Source organism: Pinus tabuliformis, chromosome 4_1, assembly GCF_031772625.1.
Source record: "Pinus tabuliformis cultivar Carrire ecotype Pingquan chromosome 4_1, CPIR1, whole genome shotgun sequence".
Classification (NCBI taxonomy): Eukaryota; Viridiplantae; Streptophyta; class Pinopsida; order Pinales; family Pinaceae; genus Pinus; species Pinus tabuliformis.
The window spans coordinates 163,191,679-163,214,998 of NC_142303.1; the positions used below are offsets into that span (position 1 = coordinate 163,191,679).

The following is a 23,320-nucleotide window of genomic DNA, read 5'->3' on the forward strand; positions in this document are numbered from 1 at the left end:
TTTTCTTGGCTCTTTATTGACTTTTCATACTTGTGACGCAACCAACAATCTTAATTCTCAGTTGTCCTTGAGTTTTCTTGAGTTATAGTGCTTGCCTGAGTTATGTGATCAAGGTTGATTCCAGAATTAATACACAACTAGGACTTGGCCCCGGAGTTTCATAGCCTTTGCACCAACCACCTATAACATGACTGTGGTGATGACAAGGCATTTCCACTATGAATGATGTGATTGTTATCACTCAGGTTGTCCTTAAGCTCTTGAAAGGATACGGCCGAGGTAACCACAAACCAACTTTGGACTGCAAGTTCTAGCCCACCTACAGTCAGAGAGGGCTCTCTCTTTCTGATGTAGCTTCATTGAAGATGATTTTAGGCTAGCTATTGAAATTCAGGGGTTTTGTTTAAGTTTGGTGGGAAGGATGATGCGTTCAAGTAGAGAGGAAAAACATAGTTTGTTAAGTTTCAAACCATTGGGCGTGGAGTCAAGGAGTAAGACTGCTAGTGCATTTTCTTGGTCACAAGTAGAATGAGGAGCAGGGTAGTTGCTCATGAAACAACACTTAAACTTAAAAGATGGAAAGAGGGCTAAGGTATGAGAGGCAACAAAGAATCTCTCAAATAGGTTAGCAGAAAAGGGCGAATGAGCTCTATCTAGGGGCAGTAAAGAATCCCTAGATAACTGTCAACACAGGTGAATTAGGGTAAATATGAGCCATAGGGAATTCATATTCATGTCCAATTCAGTTCAGATGAAAACATAAAGAAACAGCAGAAATTGAGCCTAGAGTGCAGTTAAACAAGTTCTAAGCTAATCTTTCTTTCTGCTATTTAGATGGTGAAAAAATGAAAACAGAGGTAAGAGGCACTTATTGATTCATGTTGCAGCACAAGAATTCCATCATTCAGTCTCCAGAGATCATTAATAACACATCAAACAGTCCATTCTCCAAGCTTGTAAGCAGTCTTTGATTATAGAGAAAGTATCAGACATACAGTGTGAGTCTCTTCAGGAATACATTAGCCGACCAACCCCTTTAACAATGCAGAGGGTTGTATATATACAAAAACAAGATACAAAAATATCTAGAGGATGAGTTATTAACTCATAACTTCTTTACCAACTCCTAAGGAGCAGTTGATGAGAAAATAAATGCTGAAATAAAGACACATGTAACAACTGCTCTTTTTGTCAGTGAATATTGAATTTTGAGTCCATTTGAGTCGGCTGGGGTTGCGCTTTCAAAAAATCCGGGCCTTTAAGCTTGTTGTCCCAGCTCTTTGCTTCGTCACTGTTTAGCCTGCCCTGCGTGTTCCTTAATTGCTCTGACCGGTGCCTCATGCCTTATCCTGTGCTTGCTACTGACCTGTAGCTGACTGAGATTTTGAAATAAATAAATAAATAAAAGTCAAAAACTGAAATCACCTGGGCAACACGTCCAGCATCACTTGCCACCAATCCTCGGGAGGTAATTGATGTTGTTGTATTTTGACAAGTGTCTCATCGGCCTCTGTATACTTGTAATAATTTGGAAGCATTTCAAACAGGTGATTAACTTCATGGTCCATGTAAAATAAGCTTTCCAGCCTGTCATAGAGGGTTTGTTCTGAAGGCGGCCCTGCCTCTGTTGTAGTACTTGACACAACAGTAAGCTGATTGGTGACATAATTATTAAGCCTGGTTGCGTATTGGTCACGTGTCAAAAATTTTCCAACGCTAGTCAGTAGGCTGGGCAATTCTTTGGTCTGTAATGCTGCAAGCTTTGTGTCAAAATTGTCTACATCCCTCTGTATTTCCCGACATCTTGCTTCCAATGTTTGTACAAAGCTTCTCAATGTGGGTACCCTCTTTACTGTTAATATGGCCTCTGTTCGGTTCATGATATGCAGCGCTGCCAGCTCTTCCTTAGTCTGATGATTCAGAAAATTAATCATTCTGTTGGCCTGCTCAGGCATATTTCCCAATGCTGCTTTGGCTCTCTGAATTTCAAACTTAGCAAGGCCAAGTAATTCTACCTGTTCATACATGGCCTGAATTGACCTCCATTGGCTGGTGATTGACTGATTAATCTTGGCCCACAGGATCTTCTTTATTTCAGCCAGGGTCTTGTCCAAAGACAGTTCTTTCTCCAAGGTTTTAATTTTGTCCTTCAGGGCTTTAATTTCCCTTGTTTGCTCGGCCACTGTCATTTTGGACTTATCATATTTTTCTTCCAGTTTGGCCAGCTTTTCTTTGGCCTCCTTTATCTCTGTTGCCTGCAGCTTTAGCTCATTGACAGCTCTTGTCAATTCATCCATGCTCATGCCCGTTTCAGGTGCTGCTGTTGTTGATGTTGTGGCTTCTGTAGCTGTTGTGGTAGTTGCTGGAATATTTGGAGGAGTTACCGCTGCTTGTGCAGATGGAATAGCAGCAACAGTTGGAACTATTTGAGGCAGCTGGGAGGTCGACTCTCCCTGCTTGCCCTATAGCGCTTTCTCCAATTCTGTTTCCAAATTAATTACTCTTTGGTTCAATTTCATCATCAAATCCAATTGATCCTTAGCTTATTTCTCTTTCTGCAGCTCTCCTATTTGAGGGTGCTCAGTAGGAAGCAACCTCAATCTCTTTTTCAATGCAACTATATCATCATCTTTCTTTTTCATAAGGGCCCTCACACCCTTAGGATCCTTAGGATCATGTCCTGAATCAACAATAATGTCCTCCAATGTTTTGATCCTATTGTCTTTCACTGTGGAGGATAATCTTTCAAAATCCAGCTGAGCGTTAGTATTCTTTAATGATTCCTTCAAATCATGGGCCAATGTGGCCTTCTCTGCAAGGGTGGCATAAAGCATCTCTGCTGTCTACTTATGTAGCTCTATTTGATCCATGGTGTGAATGTCCTTGGCCACGACCTCTAACCTTGTCTTGACAAAATCTGCAGTTGACTGTGGCTGCTGAATCTTGGGTTTGAAATGGCTGAGAATCATCTTTTCTTGTTTGATGTCAAATTTTGCCATCAATCTTTCCTGCTTGGCAGGTGTTGCTTTTAGGAATTGATGATATAGTTGCACTCTAAGTAGCTCATTTTGAGCTTTGATTTCTTTGACGCTGGCTTTAACGCTAGCTCGTTTCTTGCCTCATTGTGTGGAGGAAGACACCTACATGCCGTGCTACCTGTCTTGCTCTTGCTGAAAAGAGCTTGTAGGTGTGTTCTGGCTTGCCTCCCTTCTTGGGCTTTCTATGACCTCCTCACTGACCTCCTCCTCAATTGGAGGATCAACTCTTTGCCTTTTAGATTCAGGCTGCTGTGTAGACCCACTAGCAGGTGTGGAGTCTTCTCGGTCTCGCTTTCTGCCTCTTTCTTCATTGACAGGAGTTTGTAGGGGTGGCACTTGTAGTGCCTCTATTCGTTGAGGATGGGTCTGCCCTTGAGTTTGTTCGGTTGAAGTGACTGGCTGTTCAGTGACCATTGACTGTTCTGTCTCCATTGGCTCTTTTCCTTTGGCTGTACCTATTGCTGATGCAGATGCTCCTTGGGCAGCTTGTGAAGCTGCAATTGTAGATGTGCCCTCCTCCACTTGGTATGGTAGCTTGAGAGTTACCTAGTCGGCAGAATCCAAGTCAAGTGTTTTTTCAAGATCTTTAGCAGTTTGCTCCAAAATTTCCTCTTGAGTGAATTCTTCAACTAAAGTGCCTTGTGCCCATGCATCTTGATTAGCATATTTTTCAATGTGTGGGTTTTTGCAATGGTCATATGGTGTCAATCTGTATTTGACCCTTCTGGCATTAATAAAGCCAAGCGGGTCATAAGGGACCCACCAGAAACTTCTTTTCAATTTGAATTGATCCTTGAGTATCATGTCAGCATCTTGCCAACCTTCCTTCTTGTTCATGATGAAGGGGCCTAGGTGGTCTTTGAATTTGAGTTGTGCCTTCTTCTTGGTGCTGTGAAAATGAGTCAAATCTGAATTTATAAGCTGCCTCTAGTATTCCAAGGCAAACAGCCTCATTGGCACATATCTTGGGAGCCTGTAAGGACAAAGCTCGCAGCCATAGATTCTAATCACAGTGTGGTTCTTATATAGGTACCAATCGCCTACTTTGTAGCTCTTAGATAATTGTAATAGCTTCTGCATCTCATAAGTTATTTTGGGAGGGGGAGCTTTCATCAAGAGGCAGGAGACTGGATAAATGAACTGGTCAATGAACTCACAGTATGAATAAGGAGAATGCTGGACTTGATGGAAAACAGATGACCAGAAGACAACAGATCTTCTTTCTCCCTTTGAATTCAATTTCTTGATGGGGCATTGGAAGCTTTCGGACTGATAATACATGAGCAAATGATAGATGTATGAGGAATATTTGAAAACTCCTTGCCTGTCTAGGTTAATGAGCTGGTCATGGATTTTATTTGCTATGAACCTGGCATAATTATACTTGACAGCAGGAGGCTGTCCTTGACTAAATGAAGACAACAGAACCAACACTGTCTCATCCACATGCTCACTTGTTGTGAAACCCAATACATAAGATATCATGTCTATAAGTAACTTACCAACCTCATTGAAATGATCATATGGGAATGGAGGTGGTTCCTTAGGTTGACAATCTGCCCTCATAAAGATCTTAGCAATTTTTTCAATCTTGGGGCCGGGAAGCCAGGAGGCTTCTTCCAGCAAGTTATTCATGGAGAAGGGCAATAGTATCTGAGTCTGCTTGAAATTCAACATCTGGTTGATGGAGTCAGGTGTGATATGAAAGAGTATGCTCCCAGATGGAGACTTAACTGCCCTCTGAGTTGGCTCATAATTCGCAGCACACAGGTGAATAATTTCAGGAAAAATGTTGACAGAGGGGAGGAAATAGCGTGGCAAATTGGACTCCCATATGCCATACATGTCGGATTTATTTATGAAACTGTTTCTCAGCTGGCAATAGGTATGCAAATGATTTCTGTTTCCAACCAGGTCCTGAATAAGATAGTCTGCATCAGCTAAAGCCATTGACTCAAGTTCTTTGCTTGGTGGATTTATGGGAGTGATGTTCAGAGCAGATGGAGAGGCCATTATGCAACTTTTGAATGATTGAGCTGAAAACTTCCCTTTTCTTAGTGAATTCTCTGGGGCTAGAGACTATGAAGAACAATGCAAAGGGGTAGAGGAGAATTACAGCTTCAGTAGACTGATATAAGCAGCGGAATAGGGTAAAACAGGGCAATGCTGAGCTGCTGCGAGACTTTTCCTGGAGGCCAAGCTCTAAAACAAAACTCGCTAGTGAATTTGTAAATGGGCACCAGGTTTACGAGGCCTTTTCTGAGGTGAAAGGTTTCCAGTGAGTTTAATGGAGTCTCAGGCATAACAGTGTCGCAAATTGGGAAATTTCGCAGGCTTATAGTATGTGCAGTGGATAAAATGAAAGAACAGGAGCGAAAATGGGGGAGATATGACAAATACCTGGTTCAAACAGTGCCGAGAGTGGACGAGCAGGTGCGACGGTAGGCTATGAAGCCGAATTTGCAGGCCGCGGCAGCTCAACTGGATGTTTTAAGCTTTGGGAATGCGAAAATGAATAAAACAGTGAGCCGGAGCCTTCAAATGAACCAATAGAAATGAACTACAACGGTCGTTTGTGCGCTTTTTAAGCAAAAATTGACATTTTGGCGCTTTTGGCGCTTTTTTCGGGATGACGTCAGCATGACGTCATCGGCGGGTCCGGGGTACGGATAGATGACGTGGCAGCTGACGGGGCAGTGACATGGCAGTGACATGGTGGCAGGGCGCGGGCACAAAAGGGATGAAGTGGCGGCAACGTGGCACAGTGGCGGGGGCGAGGAGATGACGTCATGGGGCAGACGTGGCGCTTTCGTCATATACAGGAGAGTGGTAAGAAGTTTCATGGCGCACTGCTTTAGCGCCTGGGTGGTTTCAAAGGAGGGGGCTCTACCACGCTCGGGAGGGTGACGCGTGGCGAGAGTACGACGGGCAAAACCGCCGAACTCCCGGACGCTAACCCTCAGGCGTTTGCTAGGTAAAAACACCCGCCGACCGTAGATCTTGGGCGGGGTAGATCTAACGGCTGGCGGGGCGGGTAAGTCGGTGGAAGGTTAGGGCGGGGACCCGCCCGCTATTTTATTTAATTATTCATGCGGCGGGGGGGTTTAAACTTTAATAAAGTGGGTTTTTGGATTTATATGCGCGCGGGGTCAAACATTTAGTTTAATGTTCAATAAAGCATTTAAACATTTAACCTTTGGGAATAATGACTGCGGAGGGTAAAAATACAAGACCTTTGATGAGCGGGGAATTGGTAAAGGTTATTAGCCCAACGAGAGGTTGGGTTAATTCCAAGGTTATGAGACAGAAGGGTTAATAAGAGCCCCAAATGGACTGCTATTTCCCGGACTAGAAGACATATGGCTATAGTGCCAAGGGGAGGTTATTTAATATTTTTGGGAATTTTATATGTTTTTTAATAGTGAATGGGGATGGAGGAGTAGTTAGGGAGCTACATAGTACAATAAGGAGTTAATATGGATTGTGAGATGAAAGTAAAACAGAAGGCTAAGTTTCAAAAGTAAAACTTAGACATAGGGGTAAATGAGAGTGAAAAGTGATTTTACACAAGAAGTGTGGCTTCTTTTCATTTGAACAAAGTCAACATTTACCTTGATATTTCACAGAAATGAGAAGAAATCAGGACTTATTGGGCAGATCCCAAAGTCCTTTAAGGGGATGTTCGTAAGGGACCTTGGGGGGGAGTGAAGGGAAGCTAGACATGCTTCCAGCATTCTGCCATCAAACACGGCTTTGCTACCTCTCCCACTGATGAGATGAGCTTCCTTTCTCAAAGCCAAAACTGAAGATGATCTTGCTTCTGCAACCCCAAGCTACCTACCTAGCCTAATACACCTAGCATTTTTTGTTACTTCAGGAAGGGTGCACTTAGACTTGCAAACCCTGATTGCTTTTTCTTTTAAACTGCCTCCCTATCTAAAAACTAGCCTTATTTCTTCCAAGGACCCAGATTAAGCTGTTGGGTGCCTTCATTCTCTACCTAACTACTAATCTGCCAAGCTTAAACTGTTTGGACAGATACTAATTTTCTCTATCTCCTAAAGCAAGCAATTTAAACTTAGGGAAACCAAGCTTAGGTTGTTTGGCTTTCCCTTAACTGAGAAATCTTTCAAAAATGGAACTTTTGCAGTATGGAAAAGATGAACATTTTTGGCACTTCCACTGTCAATCATGAAATATGAAACCTGTTGCAACAGGAGGCTAACAGTGGCTCCACTTGGGGATGGCTTTTCCTTGTGAAAAGCCAAGAACAGCAGGTCAGACTGCCTTTAATTTTCGATTATTTGTTGTATTCTAAAAAACTTTCCCTTGCTGGCTGTCTTATTTATATACATGACAGCATACTTGAGGAGCTTAGGGCCTTCACTTCGGGCTTCAACTGCAACAAGCTGATATCCAAACAGAAAACTGAAATCCTACCTACCTACCTTAATCAGCACCTGTTTGCTGGTTAGGTGAAATGAAACAACCAGTGCAACCACTTAAGCATTTGTAGAAAGAAACAAACAGTTTGTCTGACCTTTAGTGAAATCAAAAACACTGTTTGTTCATGTACCCCTATAATCAAAATTTTGACATATAAAGGCCACTGCTGAAGTACCTGGTCTTCATAGATAAAACATGCTAAAGATTTTGAGTTGAGAAGATCCTCCATGTAATCAGCTACAGGGTCGACAAAAGCATCATGTGGGATAGTTTCTTCTACATCTTCTTGGGCTGATGAAACAGCTATATCCTCAGTAACAAACTCTGCAGCCAATACTTCAGTCTTTCTCTTGAAAGCATGACTGACCTCAATCTGTAAGTCAGGAGGTAGCACAATTTCCTCATACCCCGGAGAAGGAAGATCTCGGAAGAACCCTTTAAGATCAGGAAAATCGTATAACTGGATTTGAGAGTGCAAAAGCTCAATTTCATTTTCATGTTCTTCCACAACTAAATCAAGAAGACACATTTTGATTTGAGGTTGTTGTATTGCTTTGACCTTTAACAATACCAATCTAAAAAAAATTTCATCAAGTTCATATTCTGATAACAACTTCTTGAACTCATTTACAGCTTGTTTAACTTCATCTTCCACACACCCGGTCATCCTGTCTGACTATTAACACTTTGAAATGGGATTACTTGGCTGTAAAACTGCTCAAAACTTTGAAAATTTCTCTTTTAGGTTCGCTTCTCCAGTGGAGTCTTGATTGTGAAGATGATGTGGAGTCGCCAGGTGGATGATCCACTTTGGAGTGCCTGATCTCTGTCCACCATCAGAGCTCAGAACTAAACTTGTAAAAATGGTTGTAAAGGAAACGATGACCTTCTCCAGAAAACTAGAAAGAAACTCTTGAAGGTGTGTTTCTTTCCCAGTAGAGCTTTCCAACTTGATTTATGAAATTATCTGAGGATTGTTCCCCAGTGGAGTCGCCATTATGTTATCACTCAGGTTGTCCTTAAGCTCTTGAAAGGATATGGCCGAGGTAACCACAAACCAACTTTGGACTGCAGGTTCTAGCCCACCTGCAGTCAGAGAGGGCTCTCTCTTTCTGATGTAGCTTCGTTGAAGATGATTTTAGGCTAGCTATTGAAATTCAGGGGTTTTGTTTAAGTTTGGTGGGAAGGATGATGCGTTCAAGTAGAGAGGAAAAACATAGTCTGTTAAGTTTCAAACCATTGGGCGTGGAGTCAAGGAGTAAGACTGCTGGTGCGTTTTCTTGGTCACAAGAAGAATGAGGAGCAGGGTAGCTGCTCATGAAACAAAACTTAAACTTAAAAGATGGAAAGAGGGCTAAGGTATGAGAGGCAACAAAGAATCTCTCAAACAAGTTAGCAGAAAAGGGCGAATGAGCTCTATCTAGGGGCAGTAAAGAATCCCTAGATAACTGTCAACACAGGTGAACTACGGTAAATATGAGCCACAGGGAATTCATATTCATGTCCAATTCAGTTCAGATGAAAACATAAAGAAACAACAGAAATTGAGCCTAGAGTGCAGTTAAACAAGTCCTAAGCTAATCTTTCTTTCTGCTATTTAGATGGTGAAAAAATGAAAACAGAGGTAAGAGGCACTTATTGATTCATGTTGCAGCACAAGAATTCCATCATTCAGTCTCTAGAGATGATTAATAACACATCAAGCAGTCCATTCTCCAAGCTTGTTAGCAGTCTTTGATTATAGAGAAAGTATCAGACATATAGTGCGAGTCTCTTTAGGAATACATTAGCCGGCCAACCCCTTTAACAATGCAGAGGGTTGTATATATACAAAAACAAGATACAAAAATATCTAGAGGATGAGTTATTAACTCATAACTTCTTTACCAACTCCTAAGGAGCGGTTGATGAGAAAATAAATGCTGAAATAAAGACACATGTAACAGCTGCTCTTTCTGTCAGTGAATATTGACTTTTGAGTCCATTTGAGTCGGTTGGGGTTGCGCTTTCAAAAAATCCGGGCCTTTAAGCTTGTTGTCCCAACTCTTTGCTTCATCACCGTTTAGCCTGCCCTGTGTGTTCCTTAATTGCTATGACCGGTGCCTCATGCCTTATCCTGTGCTTGCTGCTGACCTGTAGCTGACTGAGATTTTGAAATAAATAAATAAAAAAAAGGCAAAAACTGAAATCACCTGGGCAATATGGCCAGCATCGCCTGCCACCAATCCTCGGGAGGTAATTGATGCTGTTGTATTTTGACAAGTGTCTCATCAGCCTCTGTATACTTGTAATACTTTGGCGGCATTTCAAATAGGTGATTAACTTCATGCTCCATGTAAAATAATCTTTACAGCCTGTCATAGAGGGTTTGTCCTGAAGGTGGCCCTGCCTCTGTTGTAGAACTTGACACAGCAGTAAGATGATTGGTGACATAATTATTAAGCCTGGTTGCGTATTGGTCACGTGTCAACAATTTTCCAGAGCTGGTCAATAGGCTGGGCAATTCTCTGGTCTGTAATGCTGCAAGCTTTGTGTCAAAATTGTCTACATCCCTCTGTATTTCCCGACATCTTGCTTCCAGCGTTTGTACAAAGCTTCTCAATGTGGGTACCCTCTTTATTGTTAATATGGCCTCTGTTCGGTTCATGATATGCAGCGCTACCAGCTCTTCCTTAGTCTGATGATTCAGAAAATTAATCGTTCTATTGGCCTACTCAGGCATATTTCCCAATGCTGCTTTGGCTCTCTGAATTTCAAACTTAGCAAGGCCAAGTAATTCTACCTGTTCATACATGGCCTGAATTGACCTCCATTGGCTGGTGATTGACTGATTAATCTTGGCCCACAGGATCTTCTTTATTTCAGCTAGGGTCTTGTCCAAAGACAGTTCTTTCTCCAAGGTTTTAATTTTGTCCTTCAAGGATTTAATTTCCCTTGTTTGCTCGGCCACTTTCATTTTGGACTTATCATATTTTTCTTCCAGTTTGGCCAGCATTTCTTTGGCCTCCTTTATCTCTGTTGCTTGCAGCTTTAGCTCATTGACAACTCTTTTCAATTCATCCATGCTCATGCCCATTTCAGGTGCTACTTTTGTTGATGTTGTGGCTTTTGTAGCTGTTGTGGTAGTTGCTATAATATTTGGAGGAGTTACCACTGCTTGTACAAAAGGAATAGCAGCAACAGTTGGAACTATTTGAGGCAGCTGGGAGGTCGACTCTCCCTGCTTGCCCTGTAGCGCTTTCTCCAATTCTGCTTCCAAATTAATTACTCTCTGGTTCAATTTCATCATCAAATCCAATTGATCCTCAGCTTCTTTCTCTTTCTGCAGTTCTCCTGTTTGAGGGTGCTCAGTAGGAAGCAACCTCAATCTCTTTTTCAATGCAGCTATATCATCATCTTTCTTTTTCATAAGGGCCCTCACACCCTTAGGATCCTTAGGATCATGTCCTAAATCAACAATAATGTCCTCCAATGTTTTGATTCTATTGTCTTTGGCTGTGGAGGATAATCTTTCAAAATCCAGCTGAGTGTTAGTATTCTTTAATGATTCCTTCAACTCATGGGCCAATGTGGCCTTCTCTGCAAGGGTGGCATAAAGCATCTCCGCTGTCTGCTTATGTAGCTCTATTTGATCCATGGGGTGAATGTCCTTGGCCAGGACCTCTAACCTTGTCTTAACAAAATCTGCAGCTGACTGTGGCTGCTGAATCTTGGGTTTGAAGTGGCTGAGAATCATCTTTTCTTGTTTGATGTCAAATGCTGCCATCAATCTTTCCTGCTTGGCAGGTGTTTCTTTTAGGAATTGATCATATAGTTGCACTCTAAGTAGCTCATTTTGAGCTTTGATTTCTTTGAAGCTGGCTTTAACGCTAGCTGGTTTCTTGCCTCGTTGTGTGGAGGAAGACACCTCCATGCCGTGCTGTCTGTCTTGCTCTTGCTGAAAAGAGCTTGTAGGTGTGTGCTGGCTTGCTTCCCTTCTTGGGCTTTCTATGACCTCCTCACTGACCTCCTCCTCAATTGGAGGATCAACTCTTTGCCTTTTAGATTCAGGCTGCTGTGTAGACCCACTAGCAGGTGTGGAGTCTTCTTGGTCTCGCTTTCTGCCTCTTTCTTCATTGACAGGAGTTTGCAGGGGTGGCACTTGTAGTGCCTCTGTTTGTTGAGGAGGGGTCTGCCCTTGAGTTTGTTCGGTTGAAGTGACTGGCTGTTCAGTGGCCATTGACTGTTCTGTCTCCATTGGCTCTTTTCCTTTGGCTGTACCTGTTGCTGATGCAGATGCTCCTTGGGCAGCTTGTGAAGCTGCAGCTGTAGATGTGCCCTCCTCCACTTGGTATGGTAGCTTGAGAGTTACCTGGTCAGCAGAATCCAAGTCAAGCGTCTTTTCAAGATCTTTAGCAGTTTGCTCCAAAATTTCCTCTTGAGTGAATTCTTCAACTAAAGTGCCTTGTGCCCATGCGTCTTGATTAACATATTTTTCAATGTGTGGGTTTTTGCAGTGGTCATATGGTGTCAAACTGTATTTGACCCTTCTAGCATTAATAAAGCCAAGCGGGTCATAAGGGACCCACTAGAAACTTCTTTTCGATTTGAATTGATCCTTGAGTATCATGTCAGCATCTTGCCAACCTTCCTTTTTGTTCATGATGAATGGGCCTAGGTGGTCTTTGAATTTGAGTTGTGCCTACTTCTTGGTGATGTGAAAATGAGTCAAATCTGAATTTATAAGCTGCCTCTAGTATTCCAAGGCAAACAGCCTCATTGGAACATATCTTGGGAGCCTGTAAGGACAAAGCTCGCAGCCATAGATTCTAATCACAGTGTGGTTCTGATATAGGTACCAATCACCTACTTTGTAGCTCTTAGATAGCTGCAATAGCTTCTGCATCTCATAAGTTATTCTGGGAGGGGGAGCTTTCATCAAGAGGCAGGAGACTGGATAAACGAACTGGTCAATGAACTCACAGTATGAATAAGGAGAATGCTGGACTTGATGGAAAACAGATGACCAGAAGACAACAGATCTTCTTTCTCCCTTTGAATTCAATTTCTTGATGGGGCATTGGAAGCTTTCGGACTGATAATACATGAGCAAATGATAGATGTATGAGGAATATTTGAAAACTCCTTGCCTGTCTAGGTTAATGAGCTGGTCATGGATTTTATTTGCTATGAACCTAGCATAATTATACTTGATAGCAGGAGGCTGTCCTTGACTAAATGAAGACAACAGAACCAACACTGTCTCATCCACATGCTCACTTGTTGTGAAACCATAAGATATCATGTCTATAAGTAACTTACCAACCTCATTGAAATGATCATATGGGAATGGAGGTGGTTCCTTAGGTTGACAATCTGCCCTCATAAAGATCTTAGCAATTTTTTCAATCTTGGGGCCGGGAAGCCAGGAGGCTTCTTCCAGCAAGTTATTCATGGAGAAGGGCAATAGTATCTGAGTCTGCTTGAAATTCAACATCTGGTTGATGGAGTCAGGTGTGATATGAAAGAGTATGCTCCCAGATGGAGACTTGACTTCCCTCTGAGTTGGCTCATAATTCGTAGCACACAGGTGAATAATTTCAAGACAAATGTTGACAGAGGGGAGGAAATAGCGTGGCAAATTTGACTCCCATGTGCCAAACATGTCGGATTTATTTGTGAAACTGTTTCTCAACTGGCAATAGGTATGCAAATGATTTCTGTTTACAACCAGGTCCTGAATAAGATAGTCTGCATCAGCTAAAGCCATTGGCTCAAGTTGCTTACTTGGTGGATTTATGGGAGTGATGTTCAAAGCAGATGGAGAGGCCATTATGCAACTTTTGAATGATTGAGCTGAAAACTTCCCTTTTCTTAGTGAATTCTCTGGGGCTAGAGACTATGAAGAACAATGCAAAGGGGCAGAGGAGAATTACAGCTTCAGTAGACTGATATAAGCAGTGGAATAGGGTAAAACAGGGCAATGCTGAGCTGCTGCGAGACTTTTCCTGGAGGCCGAGCTCTAAAACAAAACTCGCCAGTGAATTTGTAAATGGGCACCAGGTTTACGAGGCCTTTTCTGAGGTGAAAGGTTTCCAGTGAGTTTAATGGAGTCTCAGGCGTAGCAGTGTCACAAATTGGGAAATTTCACAGGCTTATAGTATGTGCAGTGGATAAAATGAAAGAACAGGAGCAAAAATGGGGGAGATATGACAAATACCTGGTTCAAACAGCGCCGAGAGTGGACGAGCAGGTGCGACGGTAGGCTATGAAGCCAAATTTTCAGGCTGTGGCAGCTCAACTGGATGTTTTAAGCTTTGGGAATGTGAAAATGAATAAAACAGTGAGTTGAAGCCTTCAAATGAACCAATAGAAATGAACTACAACGGTCATTTGCGCACTTTTTAAGCAAAAAATTGACATTTTGGCGCTTTTGTCGCTTTTTTGGGATGACGTTAGCATGATGTCATCAGTGGGTCCGGGGTACGGATAGATGATGTGGCAGCTAATGAGGCGTTGACATGGCAGTGACATGGTGGCAGGGCGCGGGCACAAAAGGGATGAAATGGCAGCAACATGGCACAGCGGGAGGGGCGAGGAGATGACGTCATGGGCCAGACGTGGCGCTTTCGTCATATATAGGAGAGCGGTAAGTGGTTTCATGGCGCACCGCTTTAGCGCCTGGGCGGTTTGGGAGGAGGGGGCTCCGCCACACTCGGGAGGGCGACGCGTGGCAAGAGTACGACGGGCAAAACCGCCGAACTCCCGGACGCTAACCCTCGGGCGTTTGGTGGGTAAAAACACTCACCGACCGTAGATCTTGGGTGGGGCAGATCTAACGGCTGGTGGGGCGGGTAAGTCGGTGGAAGGTTAGGGCGGGGACCCGCCCGCTATTTTATTTAATTATTCATGTGGCGGGGGGAGGGGGGGTTTAAACTTTAATAAAATGGGTTTTTGGATTTATATGTGCGCAGGGTCAAACATTCAGTTTAATGTTCAATAAAGCATTTAAACATTTAACCTTTGGGAATAATGACTGCAAAGGGTAAAAATAGAAGATCTTTGATGAGCGGGGAAGTGGTAAAGGTTCTTAGCCCAACGAGAGGTTGGGTTAATTCCAAGGTTATGAGACAGAAGGGTTAATAAGAGCCCCAAATGGACTGTTATTTCCCAGACTAGAAGACATATGGCTATAGTGCCAAGGGGAGGTTATTTAATATTTTTGGGAATTTTATATGTTTTTTAATAGTGAATGGGGATGGAGGAGTAGTTAGGGAGCTACATAGTACAATAAGGAGTTAATATGGATTGTGAGATGAAAGTAAAACAGAAGGCTAAGTTTCAAAAGTAAAACTTAGACATAGGGGTAAATGAGAGTGAAAAGTGATTTTACACAAGAAGCGTGGCTTTTTTTCGTTTGAACAAAGTCAACATTTACCTTGATATTTCACAGAAATGAGAAGAAATCAGGACTTAATGGGCAGATCCCAAAGTCCTTTAAGGGGATGTTCGTAAGGGACCTTGGGGGGGAGTGAAGGGAAGTTAGACATGCTTCCAACATTCTGCCATCAAACACTGCTTTGTTACCTCTGCCACTGATGAGATGAGCTTCCTTTCTCAAAGCCAAAACTGAAGATGAACTTGCTTCTGCAACCCCAGGCTACCCACCCAGCCTAATACACCTAGCATTTTTTGTTACTTCAAGAAGGGTGCACTTAGACTGGCAAACCCTGATTGCTTTTTCTTTTAAACTGCCTCCCTATCTAAAAACTAGCATTATTTCTTCTAAGGACCCAGATTAAGCTGTTGGGTGCCTTCTTTCTCTACCTAACTACTAATCTGCCAAGCTTAAATTGTTTGGACAGATACTAATTTTCTCTATCTCCTAAAAGAAGCAATTTAAACTTAGGGAAACCAAGCTTAGGCTGTTTGGCTTTCCCTTAACTAAGAAATCTTTCAAAAATGGAACTTTTGCAGTATGGAAAAGATGAACATTTTTGGCACTTCCACTGTCAATCATGAAATTTGAAACCTGTTGCAACAGGAGGCTAACAATGATCAAAGGGTGGAGATCAATGGTTTGTATGAATTGTGTGGGTCCTCCCCCTATGACATAGGAAAAGGGTTGGCGGTGATAACAAAGCTCTTTGTTGCCAATCAAATCAGATGGTTGCGGTAGACGGGAGGTAGATCCACGGAGAAAGTGGAGTGAGTGTGGGTCTCCCAATGACATAGGCGAAAGGGGGGCCAAAAAAGTTCACTGGTTACTCTGCCTCGAGACCCAAGTCACAAATGCTAAACTTATGTAGATTACAGACTATGAGAATATCCTAGAATTTGATTGTTAGTAGAGAGGTCAAACAATAGACCTCTCTCCTGAGGGTCAGATTTTTGGGATATTCCTAGAATCTGCATTTGACATTAGGATACCCAACCATGAAGGCAACTCATCAAGGAACACACTCGTAGTGATGACTAGGTTAACTAAATGCAGAGCTAGATGCACCTCATCTCAATAGCACAACCCTAACTCCCTTCGGCCTTTAGCACAAAGTGGTTAAAACATAGCAAATGTAGACTACTTGATGTTGCAATGGGTAGGATCTAATGCTTCTTTGGTCAAAGGGACATGTGCTCTTGATGGAATTGGTCTATGGGCTCACCAGTTAGGAGGATCACTCAAAAATGAATTTGACCACAAGCCTGCAATGCTTCTAACCATTTTATTTCCAACCACTTGATCTTATGACACGGGTACTATTTGAATACAATGTTGTATGTTTGCAAAGCATGGACATAAATTTTTATAGGGAACCACAAAAATATATCACAAATATGCGGAATATAAACAAATGTCTACAAAGATCAAAATGCACAATGCATGTACACCACAACTCAATCAGCGAGTCACCTAGAATAGTATATTTACAGAGATTCCCCTTTATGAGCTGTAGGGCTCTCATGCTCCATTTGACTCTCTTTCTAGACTAATTGAACTTTGGTCTCGAGTAGTTTGAGCTTTAATCCCAACGTTTATTTCTAAATTGATTTCCTCTCTCTCTCTCTCTCTCTCTATATATATATATATATATATATATATATATATATATATATATATTGGACACAAATATCTTTTAACGGAATAAAGATTCTTTGGACAATATTCTAGAGTCTAGAAAACTATTTAACACCTCAATCTAGCATTCATTTCTTTTACAAGATGCCACATGGGTAAGAGCGCTCACTCATCAAAACTTTGTAACAATCTAGGAACTCTCTAGAAATTAGACACTTGTATTTACATAATACAAGTAAGTATGTGTCGAATGAATTCAAAATAAATTGTGTGAAAGAAGGCCTTTGACGAGAGTTTACAACACCCCATAAACCACAACAAAATGGAGTGGATGAGAGAAAGAACTACAACATTGTGGGAAAAGAAAGGGAAATGATGCATGACCAAGGCCTAACTATGAATTTGTGGGCTGAAGCATGCAACACAACATCTATTTGCAGAAATGGAGTCCTCATCAGATTATGGGCATGATTACACTGAAGGATGCTTTCTCAGGGAGAAAATCAGATGAGTCACACTTCAGGATTTTTGGAGCCTCTGTATACTGCCATGTCTCCAAAGATTCGAGGAAGACGCTTGAGACAACAACAAAATTGTGGGTTGCACAAAATCTCCCCACAACTACCGCATGTACTTGCCATCCTCAAAATGACAATTGTGTGAAGGGATGTAAAATTTGATGAGGAGAAAGCGATGTGGTGATATATTGAGAGGGAGCTTCAGATCCCACGAGAAGAGGATCTTTTAGCTCCAAAGGAGGAGCCCTAGGAATTTGTGGAGCAGCCACAAGTAGAGGAGCAGAAGTGGAGACATCCACTCAAGCAGAACTGTCAAGAGAATGTAGGAAAAGGACCAGGGAAGCTGATGGACTTCTGTAAGGTGAGAGGGAGAATGCAGGAGCTCCTTCAAATCTGCACAGGCAAAGAAGGTCACCTGATTGGTACACTAGCTACATAATGACTAGGCTTGTAGAGACCGAGCCATCCTCTTTCGAGGAAGCAATATAGAAACCTGTATGGGTTGATGCAATAGTGGAGGAATACAAATCCATTGTAAATAATAGTGTTTAGGAAGTGGTCCCAAGACCGAAAAATAAATCAGTTGTGGGTTCAAGATGGATCTTCAAGGTGAAGTAGGCAGCAGACGATAACATAGAGAAGTATAAGACTAGATTTGTGGCCAATGGATACTCTAAATTTCAGGGAATTGACTATGAGGAGAACTTTTCTCTTGTAGCAAGGTACTCATCCATTAGGCCAATTCTTGCACTAGTTGTGTAGATGGAGTGTAAGATCCACTAAATGGATGTAAAAACAACATTCCTCAATAGATTTGTTGAGGAGGAGGTGTACATCAAGAAAGAAAAAGGTTTTAAGACATTTTATCAGGAGTCTCATGTGTGAAGACTTAAGCGAGCAGTGTACGGTCTCAAACAAGCACCCCATGCTTGGTACACCAAGATTGATAGCTATTTCACCGCTTTGGGCTTCACCAAAAGTGAAGCAGATGAAAATCTCTATCATATCTTGGTAGAAGGTAAATTTCTTATTATTGTCTTATATGTTGAAGATTTGATTTTAACTGGTGATGAGCATCTTAATAGATCTTGCAAGGAGGACCTTGCAAGGGAATTTGAAATGAAGTACATGGGTCTCATGCACTACTTCCTTGGGTTGGAAGTATGGCAAGCTGATGGGGAGTTGTTTGTCTCTCAAGGCAAGTATGAAAATGAGATACTACAAAGATTCTGCATGGATATTTGCAAACCCATGGAGACACCTCTAGTGACCAACTAGAGGAAGGAGGATGCCACTTCAAGTGAGGAAGTGGATGCTACCATTTATTGGTAGCTAGTGGGTTCACTGATGTATCTTGTGAACACATGACCAGATATGTGCTATGTAGTCAACCAACCGAGCCAAGCTATGTTTAGGCCAACCAAATTAGTTTGGAAGTCATCTAAGCATGTTTTATGGTACCTCAGAGGCACTACCCAGTTTGGACTATGGTACAAATGAACAAAGGGAGTGAAGTTGTGTGGATTCATAAATGTCGATTGGGTGGGGAGTCCATCAGACCCAAAGAGTACATCAAGTGGATTTTTCAATGTTGGGTCCATAGTTGGTTATTGGCACAACAGGAAGCAAAGATATGTGGCGCTCAGTTCAGCAGAATAAGAATACATGGTTGCAAGTCTAATATCATGTGAGATGATCTGGATAAGAAAGATACTTATTGGATTGTTTGGTTAGATTATGGATCCAACTGTGATCTACTTTGATAATCATAGTTTCATTAAGATCTTTGAGAATCCTATATTTCACGATCAATCTAAGAATATAGATATCTGGTATCACTATTTACAGGACTGTGTGTGGAGGCGGATAATGTTGCTACAATACATTTCGACAGAGGAACAATATGTTGACCTTTTGACAAAGGCCTTGTCAAGAGGGAATTTTGAGTTCCATAGGTTCAGAATAGGGGTGGTTGATAATCCATTTCTTACTGAGAGGGAGTGTTGAAAAATGTAGCAAGAAATTATCAATTTGATTTAAATGCCTTGATTAAATTGAGAAAATTCGAATGTCCACATCAACAAACAAATTGGATGCAGTTAACTTGTGTGACATGACTTGTGTCATTCATTTTAATCAGTAAATTCAAGTTGGATAAGTTAGAGTTTAGTTAAGCATGTGTGATTGCTAATTTGTAGCAATTAAGGTCAGTTATCTCAAGTTGTTTTCAGTTAAAATAGTTTCAACTATTGGAGGAACTAGTGGAAGGTCAGTTGTGCAGTGGGACTTCAGTCAAACTCAATGATCATCCAATTAACTGATCAATCAACTCAAAATAGCTAGTGCCTGTAGAGAATTCGAGTTCCCCAGCAGTTGTGGAGATTCCAAGGTAGTGTAACATCAATTGTAGAGTAGTCTTGAGTGTACAAGTGTTGCATGTAGTCAGGCGATCAACCTTGGTAATTATGCAATCCGTTTTAGAGAAATCCATAAATAATAGGGGCCTAATTTCTCAAGGAATTGCGTAAGGAAATAGGGGCTCAAGTAGAGGCATACATTGACTAAGTTTGGGTCAGAGCTTCTGAGTGAGCAGAGAGATAGGTTATTCACTTGCAGGTTGTGCTCAATTGAGAAACGAAATTGTAATACATCTCTATTCATCAGACTAATGCAAGCAGACATTGGGGTTTTTAGTAGATTGCTTTCCTAAGAAAAAGTATTATGTGCATGTGTGTTATTTCTCATTGCATGCTTGTGATTGATGTTCTAAATTATGAATTGAATTCTGCAGAGCAGTAGAGTGGGTTTATGTCTTATGATTTTGATTAAAATTTCATGAGAAGTTACAAATCTACACCATAATTTCTACACTTTATGGGGATACCCTCACAATGCAATCCTTCATCTTTATTCTTTTTGTAACATCTTTTAGTGGTTGTTATTCTCCGCCTTTTGCATGTATTCTCTTGTTTGTTTTCATGGCTATCCTTATAGATTGTAAGTAGGGATTCTTTCGATTTCTCTTAGGAAACAAACCCATTTCTCCTTGTTTAAGATTTTGAGAAGCAACTCCCTTGCCTTCTTCTTCCTTTGAGACAATCTCTAAGGATTGTCTATCCTCTTCTGAATTCGTTTACCCTTGAACTCCTTGGATAAAATTTTACTTCTCCTTTTTCTTTTAAGTAGTGTGTCCATCCACATTACCTACATTAACATAGAATCTGTCATCTTTTGAAATATGAGGCCTCCTATACTCTTTTTTTGTCTTCATCATTAATTCTTCTCATTGTGTATGGATCTTCTTCTGGTTTCCTTTATGAGATAATATTGCCTAATCTCCCATTATGGAAATTATTATATCATGTCCTTCTCCAATACTCTGGAAAGGAACTCCTTCCCCTTCTATTCTCATGAAATTTGTAGTTTATTGTACACTTTCATCATTCCTGTGACCAACATTCATACACGATGGTTTAGATTTAAAAGCACAAGGCCCTATAGCCTCATTTGAGACATTTGCTTTCAGATATCCAAGATGGTCTGAAATTTTTACATAGTTCATGAGACTCTCATTTAGTATCCATACAAACATCTTCCTCATCATTCTCTCCAAGGAATGTTCATTGCTCTAGTTCAGAATAGTGAACTTTATCTTCCTCATCATACTCAGCAGATCTGAGCTCTTCATCTCTCAACTCAACACTCAACATTTGCCTCAAATTCCTCCTGAATTTCCTGACATGTAGCTATGTAAAAGGTGATTGAATATTTTTATTTAGATCCCATCCGCATCTCTGATCTTCATTCTCCATCTCTTATAGCATCATGTCCATCAAAATATGTCTCTCATTTAACTGAACCATCTCTCTGTCAAAATAACCATCTCTCATCTTTTCTTCTCCCTATGACGTCCACTTTGGCATCTTCCATTATCTTGTCACTTTCACTCAAACCCTTGTCATGACCATTAATGGTCATCTCTTTCTCCTTCTCCATGAACTTCTCCATGCTAACTATGAGCTGCAAACAACCTCCATAAGACACCTCACCAATTTCTCTCCTTAGGGCTTGACATTTTAGTATCACAAGTTATCCTCCTTTAGAACTAATTACTACACCTTGAGACCCAAACCATGAAGGCATCCTATCAAGACACACACTTGCAGTCATGACCTGGGCTAACTCAATGAAGAGATAGATGTGCCTCATCTTAGTAGTGAAACCCCAACTTCCTTTAGTCTTTTATGCAACATAGTTGATGCATAGTAGACACATACTACCCGATGCTGCAATATGAAGACTCTAGTGCTTCTTTGGTTAGGGGGAAGGGTCTTGCTAAAATCATTTTCCTCTCTCCTTATTTGCAGATTATCCTCCTTTTTGTCATTTGTAACTTGACCTGGAATTGAGACAGTAATTTTATTGTGAATCAAAAACATATTCTCCAAGTTCAATCCTTCATAACCAATGTCATGGTCCCAACCATGAGTTTCCAAAATAGTTTTCACAAACCACTGATTGGAGGTATCAAGATATCGATATCTATGAGTGGGATAATCAACATCACAAGATGGTGGTAAATCCATATCTGGCATTGTACAAGTAGGGATGTTATACCAACATAATCCTCTTCCATGTTTCTATCATGCTCCTCATCTCCCTCCTTGGAAGTTCCAACCATTTTTTTCATAACGGTGCCTTTTTTATTTCAACTATTTTTTCAAAAACAACTTTTCCCTGTACTCAAATTCATCATAGTATGATTTCCTCCACTCTTTACTCAACTTATATAGATGATAATTTATTGAACAACTAAATGGAGGAACCTTATCATACTCTAATTCATATTTTGTATCGAAAGCCTCATCCAAGTCCTCATCTGAAACATCCAAATCTCCTAACTTCTCTTCTAGATATTTTAGTTGAGGTCTTAACTGCAGAAGTGAAGACAAGAGGAAAGGAAAAGGTGGGACCTTAGGACGAGAACTAAATAATTTAGTGGGTGTGTTGTCTTTGAAACTTTAGGAGTGCATTTTATTCAACCGAAATTTTAGTAGCAAAGAAACACAGTATTAAATGAGTCTTCCAAATCTGTCAATTTTCCAGAACCCTATTCCCCCCCCCTTTCCTGCCCTATTGGTCATATGAGTAGAATGATTCTCCAATAGAGATGCAAGATTCAAAAGTCACATGTCTCCAGCCACTTCATGAATAACTTGTTGAATCATATTGTTGCACTGGGCTACAAACATATCATAACTCAGAGGAGCCCTATATGGCCCATCTGGTGGTGCAGATGTGGCATGGGTTAAGACTACAATGTCATTAAACCATATGTATAAGCCAAAAATTTCTATAATAGTGCATAATAATGACATATCTCCATAATCCCTACTCTCCATATCCATCCTACAAAAGTAAAAAACAATATCTAGGGGTATCTTCTTGATAAAACACTTGATTGATTTTAGAACCTTCTCATTTTGGAATTGATCAACAAAAGAAGCTAGAAGCCCGGGTGCATCAATTACCCTAATTTTAATGTCTTGAACTATTCCTACAATCTCTTGTTCCTTCTTTGTTCCTAATTCACAAATGCACTTATTATAGACTTCACCTCATCAAAAAATGAATTGATGGTTACACTCTGACCAACTCCAGTATTCACAAGTACCAAGATGGTACAGGTGAAATCAAGGTCCTCCTGGTGAACACCTCTTGTTTCTCTACAATTACACTTGCTCCATTAAATTTGAAGGCTCCAGCTCTGCTGGAATTTTTGTTTTCCCTCAACTGCTCTACCATACCAAGCCAATAAAAGACCTGCGCAACCATAACATAATCTATGAGCAAGTCACAAAAATATCACTTTGAACATCTAAAGCTTCTCACAAGTTTCATTATTCTCATCATCTTTAGTAGGTTGATCCTCCATGAATTAGGGTGAGTGAGATGTTGAAGTACCATTTTCTCTGGACTAATGCACTGCATGAGGAGTGGGCCCTGGTAATGGTGTTGCATCTCCTAGGCCTATTGGGCAAGCTCGAAGATGTAATCTTGAACTGCTTGTAGATATGTTTTCAGAACATGTATTGGAAACTACTATTACAGTAAAGGAAAATCTCATGTCTTTCTCTTTTTCATCTTCCTCTATCTCATCACCTATTAAGTCAACCTCTATCTCATTTGTCATAGGCCTCTTTTCTATTCTATTTTATCAGAGATAGAATCACTAAGTTGAATTTGATCTTCTAACTTCTCCT

General features: G+C 41.1%; 1 pseudogene; it reads right to left on the minus strand.

The window, feature by feature from the left end:
* Positions 1-9,831: 9,831 nt before the first annotated feature.
* LOC149174691 (translocase of chloroplast 120, chloroplastic pseudogene) lies at positions 9,832-22,992 on the minus strand (annotated as a pseudogene).
* Positions 22,993-23,320: the final 328 nt, after the last annotated feature.